Source organism: Poecile atricapillus, chromosome 30 (assembly GCF_030490865.1).
Source record: "Poecile atricapillus isolate bPoeAtr1 chromosome 30, bPoeAtr1.hap1, whole genome shotgun sequence".
Classification (NCBI taxonomy): Eukaryota; Metazoa; Chordata; class Aves; order Passeriformes; family Paridae; genus Poecile; species Poecile atricapillus.
In genome coordinates, this window is record NC_081278.1 from 2,200,238 (window position 1) to 2,215,389 (window position 15,152).

Here is a 15,152-nt window from a genome sequence, read left to right on the forward strand (position 1 = left end):
TCAGCAAAGAGATGCCATTCTGGGATTTTGCTGCCCTGGCATTCCTTGTAGAGGTGAGCCTGAAGGCCAGCTGCTTTCCAGCTCTCTGCCCTCTCACAGCTGCAGCTGCCTGGGATTTCGCTGCCCGTGCTCTGTGCTGCTGCCAGGGCCCAGCTCTGTGTGGTTCTGGCCTCCTGCCAACCAGCTCCCCTCTCACTGCCCTGTGCCTTTCAGGTCCTGGAGTGCCTGGACTTGACTGAATGCAGTGACAGCATCCTGGACATCATGTCAAACCATCTGCAGAGCGAGTGCAGGGAGAGGCAATGCTTGGCACTCAGAGGCCTCCTAGTGCTTGGCAAGAATCCCCTGATGGTGAGAAGGGGACAGTGGCTGAAGCCATGCAGGCAGCGTAGGGATGGCGAACGCAGTCCTTGGGCTTAGCTGAGCTTCAGACATTGAGGCAGCTGCTCCCAGCTCTCCTGCCTCCTGGCTCAGCTGCCCGAGTGCTTTAGGACCAGCCTTTGGCCTCTGGGCCCTGCAGCAGCAGGGTGGGGTTTCACAGACTTCTCTTCCCCACAGGCCAAGAAAATGTGGAGCCTGACTGAAAACCTGCTGGAGCTCCTGCAGGAAAATGATAGTGACGTGGTCAGGATGACCATGGTTCTTCTCAAGTATTTGTTCCTGTATAATAGTGCCCCGATAGCCATCCCCATCGCCCGGCAGCTGGCTGAGGTGCTCCTGCCACTGTTTGACAATGTAAGGTTCTGTGCCCTCAGCCACGGCCACTGGGTGCTGCCCAGACACTTTGTGCCCTGTGCATTTGCAGGCCGGTCCGAAAGGGGCCCGAAGCAGGCAGTGCTGAAGTCTTTTTTCCTTCCTTTCATACAGGATGATAGCCAGGTGCAGCTGTGCTCCTTGTTTGTATTTCAAAAGATGATAGATTTATTAATGGAAGAGGGAAGAAAGGCCCTGAAGTCATATGTGTGCCAGAGCCTGCTCCCACTCTTCTTCCACTGCCATGACCAGAACCAGCATGTGGCAGAGGTGAGGACACCTGGGCTGCTGGTGGCACCCTGGGAGAGGGCTCGGCTGCCTCCTGCCCTGGCACCTCCAGGCCTTGGCACACAAATGCGGGTCCTGTGCCTGGGCTTGTGGGGCCATCTCCGGGTCTCTGCTGCTCTCCAGACATCCCGGGAAACGCTGCATTCTTCAGCCAGATTCCTAAAGAGGAGGGATATTGAACAGATGCTGCAGCTGGATAAGAAACTCTGGAAGTTCAGCGAAGGCCTGGTAAGGACGGCCTGGGCGGCCCAGCCTCAGCCTAGAGAAGCCCCCTGTCCCCGGTGCCCAGTGTGTGGGGCTGGCAGCTGCGCCCCTGCCCACTGCTGCACCCGGGAGCAGCACGGCTTCTTCTCCAGGCTCCTGTGGCCACGAGTCGGGTATCGATGGAGCCCCGAGCCACTGGGGCTGCGGGGCGGGGCGGCACCGCGGCTCCCCGGGCAGCAGCCGGCCCTCTGCCCCCTCCAGAGCCCGGCGCCAGCGGCTGCTGGCCGGGCCTCAGGGCTGGGCGGGCAGGGGAGGCCGGGGCTGGCCGCAGACAGCGCCCGGCCGAGGGGCAGAGCCCGCACCAACCCTTCCCTCCTGCCGCTCTCTGCAGCTGGCACAGGACAGGAACCGAGCGGTTGAGGACCTGCACCGGGCCCTGCTGTACCTGCAGAGCCCACAGGAGTCCCTGCGAGCGGCGGCCATCAGGTTCATGGGTGAGCCACGAGCCCGGGCTCCCTCCCCGCCCCGCCGCAGCTCGGCCCCAGCCCCGGCTGCTGCCCCGGCAGCGGCACCCGGGCCCGGTGTCCTGGAGCCCCGGCTGCCCTCGGGGCTGCTGCCGGCCTCTGGCAGCCGTGCCCTTGGGCTGAGTCAGGATGCGGCAAGGGCCCGGGCTGAGCCCTGCCGGGGCGGGAGGGCGTGTGGCCCCAGGGCTGGCAGCGGCACTGGCAGGGAGCTGTGCCGCTGGGGACCTGACAGGCTCTGTGTTCCCAGGGATGGCCGGGGAGCACCTGAGGGAGAAGAAGAAAGAGATGCTGCTCATTTGTGAGGGTGAGTGAGGGCAGCAGACTGTCAGCGGGGCTGTCGGGGAGAGCTGCAAGCCGTGGCCTGGCTGTGGAGGGCTCTGCTCCCTGTGTGGATGAGGGGCGGCGTGGGCAGAGCACACCGAGATTTCAGGGGCACGTGGGGCATTCGTGGCCAGCAGCTTCGGGCTGATCCCCTTGGTCCCTGCTGGCCATGGCAAGAGCCGGCTGGGATGGCCCTGGCAGGGGGCTCTTGCTGGGCCCCCGCAGGTCTGGGATCTGACCGTGGCTCTGTTTGTCTCTCTTCCAGCCCTTGAAGACACAGCATATGACAGCAGCCTGGAGGTTGGAAGCCTGGCACTTCAGACATTGTGCCTTCTCAGGGCAGGAGACCACGCTTCGATCTCCACATTCCAGAGGCTGCGAGATCAGCTCTGCAGGGCATGGAGGTCACGGCCTCGTCTGTCTGGCCTCAGCTGGCTGCGCTGCTGGAGCTCTGCAGAGAGCTGATCTGGGAGGCTCTGTCTGCTGGGGCCACATGAGCAGCCAGCAGGGACTTTTTTCGTTCAAGATTGTTCTTTTCTTTTTTGTTTTGCTTTAGTATGTAAATAATATAGGATATGTTATAACAGACAGACTCCCAGGAGCTTTCTTTTGCTGCCCAGGGTGTGTGGGGCATAGGGGAAGAGGGGGAAAAGGGTGCTTGTGCTCTGCCAGCTGCCCAGGCATGCAGTGGTGCAGGAAAGATGGCCAGAAGCCCCTTGGCCTTTGGTGGTTCTGCTGAAGCCACAAGCCCTGTCCCAGCCAGGAAGTGCCATCTGTGTCCTCCTGCCTGTGTTGCTGCCTGCATTGCTGAGGACTCTGTCATGATCCGCTAACACAGGCGGGAGTCATGAGAGATTCGTTTGATCTCACAGTGCAAAAGGACACAAAGGGATTTCAGTTTAAATCACAGCAATAGTGCACTTTTATTTTAGTGCCAACAACAGGAGTTATAGCTGCTATGGTTTTTTGAAGGAGAATTGCTGTAGGTTTATGTGATTCTGGAAGGCCTCGAATTAAAGGGGTCATCATTTCATAGGTAATTGCATTGGTGATTCATAGCCAGTAGTTAATTTTCTGTCATGTATCATTTGCAAGCAGGCAGCTTTGTGCATGTCTGCCAGTAGTTGGTCAGGAGTACCAACTATAGCTACAGGGTCTCCCCTTTCCAATGGATTAAGCCCTGCTGCCCAATAAGCTGCACGCTGAGTTAGGGACCACGGGTTACATCTGTCTCCTGCTGTTGAGAAGACCCCATGTCCCCAGTACCCACTGGCTTCTTGTTCTGTCAGTCAAATCTGATCTCCTCCAGTGAGAGATGCAGTATGTATTCTGTCTCTGACTCGTGAGGGAGACGCCCGTACTCTTTTTTCAGTTTAGCCAATTCAGTAGCAGTGTACAGGATTTCTTTAGTGGTTGTATGCGAATCAAGACCTTCATCATTGATATGATTATATTCTGTTTTAATTAAAGGTTTCAAGCTAGGACAGCAGTGGTCCCCACAACTTTTCATCAGTTCTTTTTGAGGCTAAATTTGATTAATGAGAGGGGTTTCCCTCTCCACTGTTTCTTTGGTAAGTATTCTTTGAATTTTTAACCCATTGCTCTCTTCGGGCCACTGTCAAGAGATGGATCTCATTCCTTTCTTCATCTAATTGTTTTTGCAAAATTTCAACTAGTTTTTGAAAGGAGTCCATTCTAGTTCTTTCCTCACCTTTTTGCTTAAAGCAAATTTCTATAGCTGCTGTAAGACAAGCTCCCAAAACTGAGCAGAGTATATATTTTTGCCAAGTAAAAGCCTTTGGAACTCCTACTGGAGATCTCCTCCTCATCCTTGTCTCCACCGTGAGCCTACCAATATCCTTGTGCCGTGGAGCATTTGCTCTAAGCCGCACCTTGGGTCACCCCGCTCCCGAGTGTCACGATCCACTAACACAAGTGGGAGTCGTGAGAGGTTCGTTTGATCTCAGAGTGCAAAAAGGACACCAAGGGATTTCAGTTTAAATCACAACAGCAGTAATGCATCTTTATTTTAGTGCCAGCAACAAGGGTTATGCGATAGAGGATAGGGAGAGAGAGAGGGAGAGAGGGATAAAGAGGCAAAATGCAAGGAGAAAAAAGGAGGGAGTTATAGCTACCAAAAGACGAGACAGGGTCACTGGTGTCTTCTTCCATGGGGAGATCTCTCTCGAAGAAAGTAACTTGGAAAAGTCATTTTTACAGTCTGTTTCAAAGCAAGGGGCAGCTGGCCAAGAGGTGCGGAAATTCCTCGGCGATTTTGATGAGACCCCTTGCTCTGGGAAGCAGGTGTAAGGTACAGAACAGGCCGCTCCTTACAAGTCCCTGCTCAGCAGCAGGAATGAAGGCAGTGTACCTTGACAGCACAACAAGCACACCTGCAAACCATCACCTGGCAAGCTTCCACCTCAACCAGGCCAGAACCCCTGCACAAAGTTCCTTGGGGTCTTCAGTGTCTTGGTCTCTGTTCTTGCAATGGTTGTGAGGCAGATGAGGGAAACTTCAGACTGTCTCTTATACCCTAGTAACCCCAAATGACTCAAATTACCCCAAATTACCACAAATAACCCCAAATTACTCTAAAGGACCACTCTGACCCCACACCTGACCCCAAATGACCCTTCTGGCCCCACACCTGATCCCTCAGGACACAGACATTTACCCCCTGCTGAGCTTGGTCCTATACAACCCCAAATCCTTCAAAAATCCCCAAAATTTGACTCTGGGAACTTCCTGGATGAGCAGGTCAGTTCCAGCGCAACGAGGCCTTTGTGCCCTTCTTGGCCAGTGGGCACCCCAAAAATCCCATAAATCCTTGGGGTTGGGTCCTAAATCCTTCTGGAATCCCAAAAATCCCCAAATTCCTTTGCGGTGGGGCCCTACATTCTTTTGGAATCCCAAAATTCTTCTGGGTGGGGACCCCAGACCTATTTGGGACCCCCACCCCTGAAACCCCCAGACCATTTTTGGACCCCAATCCCAAAGCTCCCAGACCCTTTAGGGACCCCCCAGACCCTTTCTGGGGTAGCCCAGACCCTTTTGGGATCCCGTAGCCCCCAAAGTCCCCAGACCCTTTGGAATCCCCTAGGCCCTTTTGGAATCCCCAACCCCTGAAACCCCCAGCCCCTTTTGGGACTCCCAGCCGCTTTTGGGACCCACAGCCCCTCTAGAGACCCCGCTGGAAAATCCCCCTAAATCCACCCCAAACCCTGCCCCAAAATGGGGAATCCTCCCTGAGACCCCTCCCCAAATTCAGGCCTCCCCAAAATGCCCCTTCTCAATGGGATCAGGACCCTTCCCCATCAATGGAAATTCTCCCAAAACCCAAAAAATTCTCACCAAATCCCCTTCCCAAAATCAGAACCCTCCCAGGACCCCTGAATTTCCCCCCAAACCCACCAAATTCCTCCCTAAAAATACCAAAATTCCTCACAAATCACCCCCAAAACCCCCCCAAACCCCCATACTCCCCCCAAAGTCCCAAATCTACCCAAGACTCAAAATCCCACCCCAAAACTCCAAATTTCCTCCCAAACCCAAATTTCCCCTCAAAACCCCAGAATTCATCAAAACCCCCAAAATCTCCCCACCCCCCAAATTTCCCCCAAACCCACCAAATTTTCCCCCCAAACCCCAATTTCTTTCCCAAAACCCCAAATCCTCCCCCTAAGAAACACAATGTTCCCCCTAAAACCCCAAATTTCCTCCCCCTACACCCAAATGTTACAAAAAAATCCTAAAATTTCTGCCCTAACCCCTCGAAATTCCCCCAGGACCCTCAAAGTTTCTCCCCAACACTCCAAATTTCCCCCCAAACCTCTGAATTCCCCCCAGATTCCCCAATTCCACCTCAAAACCTGGGAGACTTCCCCGCAAAAAAACAGCAACTCCTCCCCAACCCCCCCCCCCCAAAATCGCAACTCCCTCCCCAAAAATCACCAGAAAAGTTGTGAACGAAAATTTTTTATTTCATATTTTTCACACCTTGGGATGGGGGGAAAACACCAGAATTCCTGTGATTTTTGATTTTTCCTGTTTTTTGGGGGGATGGGCGTCTCCCCAACTTTTCTAGCCCCCCCAGGCGACCCCTCCCCAAAATTCCTGCCCCTCAGCCCCCCAAATTAAGTGCAAATAAACTAAAAGAGGAAAAAAGAAAAAAAAGAGGGGAAAAAGGTAAAAATAAAGAAAAACAGAAAAAAAAAAAAGGAAAAAAAAATATTCTCTTTACCCCATTTGGGGGGAGGGGGACAAAGGATATATCAGGGGAGGGGTCAAATTCCCAGGAAAAAATTGAGGGACCATTCAAAAAAATTGGGGGACCCCTCCCCCCCAAAAAAGTTCATTTTGAAAAATGCCAAAACCAAAAAAACTGGCAAAAAAAGGCAAAAAAACCTGAAAAATCTGGGGGGAACCCCCAAAAAATGCATAAAAAATGGGGGAACTCCCCCTTGAATCAAAGGGATTTTTGGGAGTTTTTTTCCCAAAAGCAGTGGGTTTTTGGGTGTGGCAGGGGAGGAGAGGTCCCCTGCAAATTCCTGGGGGTGTCCCCAAGACACCGTCTGCAGAGGCAGCGGAGGGGAACAAAAAGGCCATTTTAGGGAAATTAAGGGAATTTGGGGAGAATTGGGCGAATTTTAGGGAATTTTGGGATTTTTGGGGTGTCAAGGGCAGGTTTTGAGTTTGCAGGGTCTTGCATTCCGGGGCTGCAGGATCATGTCCAGGGAGGCCACAGTTACCAGGAACCAGCATGGGACACCAACGAGACAGGATTCTGCTCAGGAAACCATTTATACAGCTCAGGAACACTCAGATCCAGAGACAGCCCCGAACAGAGGCAGGGAGATGGGTTTTGAGAACCAGGGTGGAGTTCAAGGTCAGGGACCACCGGGAACACAGCAAGGGAGAAACCCCAGGGGCCCAAAGCCAATCAGAAATCCCTGGGCTGCCACCCCACAAGGGGTCCAGGGTGGAGTTTCTTCCTGGGCTCGCAGGGCCCATCCTCAGAGGCAGAGGGATGGAATTCCCTCTTGCCCATGCCTCTCACTTTAACTATATTCATTTGAAACTAAATCTTAGCCTCCCTGGGAAAGGGCACCTCACACAAAACCTCACTCAATAACAGGCTACCGCTCCCTTTGTCATCCCCAAATTCTGGCTGTCTCATTCCAGACCCCACCCCACCTCCCCAGTCCCAACCCATCCCATCCCTGCTGGACATCAAGACCCACTTCCCAAGCCCGATTTCCCCCATTTCACACCTCCCAATCCCCATCCCACCCATCCTGCCCCACCCAATGCCCATCTCACCCCTCCTGATTTGCATCCCACTTCACCCAATCCCCTTCCAACCCCATTCCACCTGATACCTTCAGAAGGCTGACCTAGAACAGAGGATAGACAGAGTTAAGAATAAAGTTTATTAAAAGGCCTTAAAGGATACACCTTGGGCAGTACAAGAGCCTGGCCAAAAGTACACCCAAGATGGACCAAAAATGGTCACAAAAATGGACAAATGATCACAAGGTCTCACATTTTTAGAAGTTTAGGTTCATCTGCAGATTGGGGTTCATTGTCCAATTACAGCTTCAGATGACGAAGTCCTGTCCTTCTTGTTTTCTCTCTTCAGTCCACCCTTGTTCATGCTTTTGGGCCTGGAACTTGTAACAATTGTCCTTGGTATCAAGCTAGAAAAGGAATTGTTTTGTCTACCTACTCTGTGAAGAGAGCTCACTAACATTAATATGAAGTTCAAAACTCCAAACCTAGGCACTGCAGAATATGAAAAATATGAAAGCTAATACTTAGGACATCACACCCTGAGGGGCTGTGGAATCCAGTAATTTTGGGTGGGACTGAGTCGTTTTCAGTGGCATTGAGTGGTTTTGAGGTGACAGATCAAAGCCTCTAGGCTCTTTGAGTGCCAAGAAATGGAGACAACTCCACCAAATACCCCCAAAATCCCCAAATACTCCCAAGTATCTCCTTGAATCCCAGATTCCCTTCAAGCACTAGTGAAAAGTGAGGCTTTAGATGCCTTTGATGAATTCATAGATTTTGCCCCAACTTTGTCTGTTTTACAGGAATGCAGATGAATCAAAAGATAGAACCAAACCAGAATGACCACCAGCCCGGTGTGTTCCCAACATAGATCACTGGGAACGTGGGTCATCAGGGCTCTGCCCAACGTGGGGCCTCTGATGGGGGATGGAGCTGGGGCAGCACACGAAGCTCTTCGTGCACTTGGGGCACTTGCAGGGCTTCCTTACCAGTGCCTCCGTTTGTGTCTGGTCAAGTGAGATCTCTGGGTGAAGCTCTTCCCACACTGGGGACACTCGTAGGGCCTCTCCCCAGTGTGGATGCACCGGTGGTTGATGAGGGCGGAGTTTCGCTTGAAGCCCTTGCTGCAGTCGGGGCAGCGGAAGGGCCTCTCCTCTGTGTGAATCCGCTGGTGCCTGAGGAGATCTGAGCTGGTCTGAAACCTTTTCCCACACTCGGGACCACACTAACGTTTTCCCTTCTTTCCTGTTAACTCAAGGTGATGATGTTTCAATACGCTGCAGACTGAGTACCGGATCCCACACTGAGCCTCTACACAGTCAAGTCGCCGGATCTTGTAGCCAGGTTAAATCTCGTGAAACTCGGAATCAAGATTGTTGGCTGAATTTAACGGCTGTACAATTGTCCTCCAACGTTGTGTGTGGTAAAATGAATACCAAATATTGGGGAGAGCTTAATGTTCATGTTGTAGTACCTACCACACAGCCACCAATTAGATTGACTCCAAAAATTTCTGAACCTGGACCCTATGTAATCAGGAAAACTGGCCAACAACAAATGCTATTTAATCCAGCATGGTCTATCAAACTGTGATAGACTGGCATTTAAGAAAACAAAGAGAAACACCTAAGGAAGTTAAAACCGCTGGAGGCTGAGACAGGGGTGCCGCGACTACCCTGAAGAAGCCGTCCTGAAAAGGACTGCCCAGGGGCTTAGGCACGTCCTCTGCCCGGTGAGTGATTTCAGCTCAGCGGCAGCGTGCAGGCAACGCGGAGAGAGACACTAGAGAGCTGTATGGCATTCCACTGAGAAATAGCCTGTATTATAGCAGGGCCCTCAGTGAAGGGAGCCAGTGACAGCAGCTCCAGGGAAAAACCGGGGTATTTATAGAGAAGGAGAGGGGCGGGGGAAACTTGGATACATGTATCGGGGTGGATTGATAGGGAGGGAAACCAATGAGGTGTAACAAATTAACATGTTCAACTCTAGGGCCTCTGGGAGTGACACTTTTTCTCTGCATGACATAAAGTGTCTCGCCTAGGGAGAAGCTCTCCAGGGGAGAACCAGGATTTCTGAACTGGCCGGTTCCCTGGCCTCCACAACTCCCCCTGCTTTATTTAATAAAAAGGCATCTCCCAGAGACCTAGTTATCAACCTTTTAAAACAGGAGAAAACACACAGAACAATAACGATAATTTAAAAAATCCAAAAGATGTTTTTAAGGAGGGAGGCAACCCATCCTTTGAGTCCCCAGCTGCTCAAAAAGTCCTCAAACCACTGGGGCTCCTTTTCGGCCTTGAGTTCCTGAACCGCATGTTGGAGTCTCTGGATGCAAGTGTAGATGCCTTCACTGTGACTTGATAGGTTGAAGCAGCACAGTCCATCGAATCCTGGGGCTGTGCTACTAGCCTGGCATCCACAGCTGATGTTTTCCGGAGCATCCAGATGGTCAGGAACTCAAGGATGGTTTTGCTCTCCATTTTCTATAACAGAACATAAAAAGATCAGCTCTGACTTTTGGGGGGGGCTATTTTCTTTTCCCCTTTCTCTCCTGCCTCCCCCCTTTTTTTCTGAAAAAAGAAAAAAAAATATATATAAGCAGGGAATGGGTATTGGGGATGAGGTAGTTGATTGCTGGTGGGGCCATTTTGTGTAGAGGGGGACGCATGGCTAAGGCACCAGCAGTAGCAGCATTAAGTTGCATCTTTGTGCAAATTAGCAAGTGAGTAGTTCAAGGGTAGGTATTTAAGGTGAGAAAAGGAAGAGGGGGAGGGAAAAGGGAAGGGAAAGGAGTTAGAGGAACTTGTGCGTTTCACAGTGTCGAGCTGTACATTGGCTCTTGTCATTTGGCAGTTTTGGTGGCACGACGATTTGGTTTATATGAAGTGGGTGGTCTGGCGGTAAGCTGTGTCGGTCGCCATCTGATCGATGGGCTGGTGGCAGGCCGGCTCGGTGGGCTCCGGCAACGTCTCCATCTCCAGGCTGCGGTGTCTTGTTGTTTTTGAGAACCTGTGTGGGTCACAGGAGATTTTGATTGATCTGGTTCTGGTGCAGGGTTTGCAGGGCCTACGTATGGTTTTATATGTTTCCCTGGGAGCCACCTAGGACCAGATGGTGTCGACACACAAGCATACCCTCTCCCCCAGGTAATCAATGGGAAAGGTCCCAGTGTTTGCTGTGATTCAGGGTCTTTGATCAGCACCAGAGGCTTCTCCGTGAGTTTGGCATGGGTCAAACTGGAGAAGTGCCATATTACAGGGGGGTCAGGCTCTGTAGGTGAACAAGTCAGAAAATTCATAACATACAGAGCCTTACAGAGCCTCTCAATGGGAGGAATGATCTCTGTTCCTCCCCACTGCTGATCAAGGACTCTCTTAAGGTTCTGGTGTGTCCTTTCCACAACTGATTGCCCTGTGGGAGAGTGAGGTATGCCTGTAGTGTGCCTCACCCCCCACTGGCTGAAGAAATCTCTCAACTTGTGAGAGGTGTAAGCGGGTCCATTATCTGTTTTTATTTGTTGGGGGACTCCCAGGGTAGCAAATGCAAGGAGAAAATGTCGGATGGTATGTTTGGCATTTTCTCCTGCGTGGGCTGAGGCAAACACTACACCAGAAGAAGTGTCTACCGAAACATGAACATACTTAACTCTCCTGAAGGATGGGATGTGGGTAACATCAGTCTGCCAAATTTGGCAGCTGTTGAGTCCTCGGGGGTTAACTCCAGAATTCATCACTGGAACTTGAAAAGATTGACAATTGGGACAGGTGGCAACTATTGTCCTAGCCTGATCCCTGGGTAACTTGAACATCCTCATCAGGGCGGGGAGGTTTTGATGGTAAAATTGGTGGGACAATTTTGCTTGCACAAAAATGTCTGGGACTATGGCCGCTCCAGCAGGCATGGCTAAGGTGTCCGCTCTCTTGTTACCCTCCACGATGGCACTTGGGAGGTCAGTGTGTGACCTCACATGCATGACATAGTATGGTTGCTTTCTGTGGGAGATGAAATATATTAATTCAGAAAGCAATTTGTATAAATTTGGGTTAGAGACTTCTTTCAGAAATGCATGTTCTGCTCTCATAGCTATTCCAGCCACATAAGCCGAATCAGTCACCAGATTGAAAGGTTCTTGGAATTTCTCAAAAGCTCTGATGACAGCTGCTAATTCAGCAATCTGTGGTGATCCCTCAACCACTTGGACATCAGACTCCCACTTCTGTGTCCTTGGGTCCTTCCAAGTCATTACTGACTTGTGAGATTTCCCAGAGCCATTAGTGAAAACTGTCCGAGCCTTGAGTGGTGTTTTGCTAAGTAATAATTTGGGGACCAAATTAAACGTGGTTGTAAATAATTTGTGGCCAGGTGGGTGTATAGAAATTTGGCTTGAATAGCTATCGAGAGTGAACTGAAGGCTCTCGTTGGTTTGGAGTAAAGGCTCCAAATCCCCAGTTGTCAATGGAAAGAAAACGCATGCGAACTCACACGCCGCAAGAGTGCGGAGACGAACTCTTGCTTTTTTAATGAGTTCAGCCATGATTTTCTGTGGAGTTGTAATAGTTTTGGTGGGCTGATTGTGTGTGAAGATCCACTCAATGATAAGGAGAGGATCCTTCAATGCCATGTCCCATTGAAAAATGAGTGCGTGTAAGCGCGGGGCCTTACCCAGGACAACCAGCTGGAAGGGCAGGCTGGGTTTATACCGGTGTGCTTGCCGCGAAGACAGGGCCTCCTGGACCTTGGTGATGGATTCTCGGGCCTCCGGTGTGAGGGCGCGTGGTGAGTCGAGGTCCTCGCTGCCACGGAGCAGATTGAAGAGGGGCACGAGGACTTCTGTCGTTATCTTAAGCAGAGGACGTACCCAGTTGATAGACCCACAGAGCTGATGTAAGTCCCGCAGGGTCTTGGGGTCGTCTCTGATGGTCAGCTGCTGGGGCACGATGGTCCACTCATGAATCCGGAGTCCAAGGTAGGTCCAAGGGCAGGTGTACTGGATTTTGTCTTCGCGGATCTCAAACCTAGTGTTCTCAATTTTCTTTATAGTCTTTTGCAAAGTCTGGTGGAGGCAGTCATCATCAGCGGCACAAACCAAGATGTCGTCCATGTAATGTAATATAACTGCGTCTGGGACCAGGACCCTCACTGGGGATAGGATGTGGGCTACGTACCATTGGCAGACGGTGGGAGAATTTTTCATCCCTTGCGGGAGAACAAGCCAATGGTATCTTTTTAGAGGCGCCTGTCTGTTTGGGGAGGGAACCGAAAATGCAAACCTGGGGGCATGTCGAGGATGGAGAGGAATGTTAAAAAAGCAATCTTTGATGTCTATGATTGCAAGCTTCCAGTCCCGAGGAAGCATGGAAGGTGAGGGCATACCAGGCTGGAGGGGGCCCATATCCTCAATGACCTCATTGATTTTTTGGAGGTCATGGAGGAGTCTCTACCTGTCTTTGCCTGGTTTGCGTAAAACAAAGACAGGGGAGTTCCAAGGGCTGTTGGTCTCCGTAATGTGGCCCTTGGTGAGCTGCTCCTCCACGAGGGCTTCTAGTGCGCGCAGTTTGGTTTCGGAAAGGGGACACTGATCAAACCACACTGGATGCTGTTGTTTCCAGGTGAGTTGGGAGATGGTGGGCTTAGCGCGCTCTTCAGTGACCCCCCCACTAAAAATCCCCACTGGGAATACGGAAAGAAGTCCCCCATTGGGATAAGAGATCCCTCCCCCAGAGGGTGATTGGTGCCCTCACAACAAATGGCTGGATTTAGTAGTGGGACCTTCTACTATTACATTGTGCCTGCTTCTCATAGACACCGCCACTCCATCAATTCCCAAAATCATCCCTGCCACAGGCTGCAATTCCCAAGTGTCTGGCCACTCGGAATGGGCAATGATGGTAACATCTGCTCCGGTGTCCAGCATTCCTGGGCGATGGTTCTTTTCCCTTTTACAGAACAGGCTGCACTCCATGATAGGCTTGTTGGAGCTCACAACTTGAGTCCACAAGGCAGTGGGATTGAGGGGAACCTGTTCCGGACAGTCATTTGGTAACAAAAAGGCTTGTGCCACTGGAGTCTGCTGTTTTAAAAAATAAGAAGGGTCTGCAAGTTAGAGAGATGAAAATTTCATCTCCTGGGTGTAAAGTCTGGACTTCAAGTGTTATATGGACTTGTCCCGGAGAGTTGGTTGGATCCCCAAGTATTAAAATGTTGGATGGACCGCCTGGTGGTGCACGTTTCCCTGTGGGGATCTTATAAACACAGTCACCCTTAAGCTGCAAGGAGAGTCTGGTTACCAATTGACGCCGGGTTCCCATCTGGATTGCTCCACTTGCTGGGTCTGAGGTTGTGGTCCCCGTGGAGGCAGGATGGTGGACTTGGCAGGAGGGGTGGAGCGGTGCAGCATTTGATTTGATGTCAGAGCGCAGGGCTGTTCCGCGCTCTGCTTGAAGTTTCCCGAATGCCAATTTGATCTGGGTAACCATTGGTGGGTAGGTGGTTGTAGAAAATGTCTCTCTGGGCAGTCTTTAAAAAAATGTCCAGGTTCGCCACAATTAAAGCAGCGGCTTGTGCTGGATTCTCTCATTCTCTCTACTGCATAGGTGCCAGATATCCCTTCTGCCACTCCCTTTGCGACTGCAAGTGCTACTGTATTCTCAGTTGGGGCAGCAAAGTGCTTGGTGCAGGCTTCAACCATTTGGTCAATGGTTGGTTCGGGGTCAAGTGGAAGGGCTCGCAAAACTGCCTTGCATTCTGAATTTGCATTGACCATTGCCATCTTGGCCAGTAATTCCTTTTGTGCTTGGGAGCCCTCTGTTTTTCAATTGCCAATTTTAGTTTATCTACAAACTTAATAGAGGATTCACTTGCCCCTTGTTTAATGTTTGTGAAGCTCTGCGTAGGCACCTTGTCATCGGGAGTAACAAAAAGAGACATCTTGGCAGCATTAGCGATGTCATGTAATGCTGCCTCGGGCAGATCTTGGGCCTGATCTCTTGGTTTCTGGAAGTCACCTTCTCCTGCCAGTTGTTCTAGAGTTAAATTTGGTTTGTTGGCATCTTTGGCACATACATCTGCCAACTGTTTCAGATGTTTTTTCCACTGCCTTTCCCATAGCATGTATTCTGCTGGGGAGAGAAGGCAGTTCATGATATTTTTAATATCATAATATTGAGAAGACCCCCGAGCTGTTCACCAGTCTTCACAGAAGTAATTGTGAATGCCAGTTTATTTCTATCTTTAGCACACTTTTATAGGGTTCTACAGGGTCTGCAGGCAGAACAAGCTACTATTGGCTAACACACACAGTTTACATTTTTCCTCTTACACACAAGGATATTGTTTTACTTTACTCTCTCCTCTGCATGAAGGTTTCAAGGACTTTAGCCCTTAATATCACGACTTAATTCAAAGGCTGGTTTGTGCATACAGGCCTTTACTAATATATAAAATATAGCAACAAATCCCCTTTTCTCTTTTTGCACAAACCAGGCTTTGGATAAGATAACCTACAACTTAGACTGTCATCCCAATTAACATTATAAGTAAAGTCCGTCCCCCTTCTAGCATAAGAGACCTCAACCATCCAGTGATGCCTCAGCTGGCAAACCAACTTTCAATGGGGTCACTATCTTCTTTCAGGGCATGCAGCCCATCCTGTAGCTGTTGTAGTTGCTCATGGATGGAAGCTGAATGATCAGCAAGATCCAAGCAGCACATGCCTTCAAACTCTCCACAACCACGTCCTTGTGCTAAGAGCAAAAGGTCAATTGCAACTTG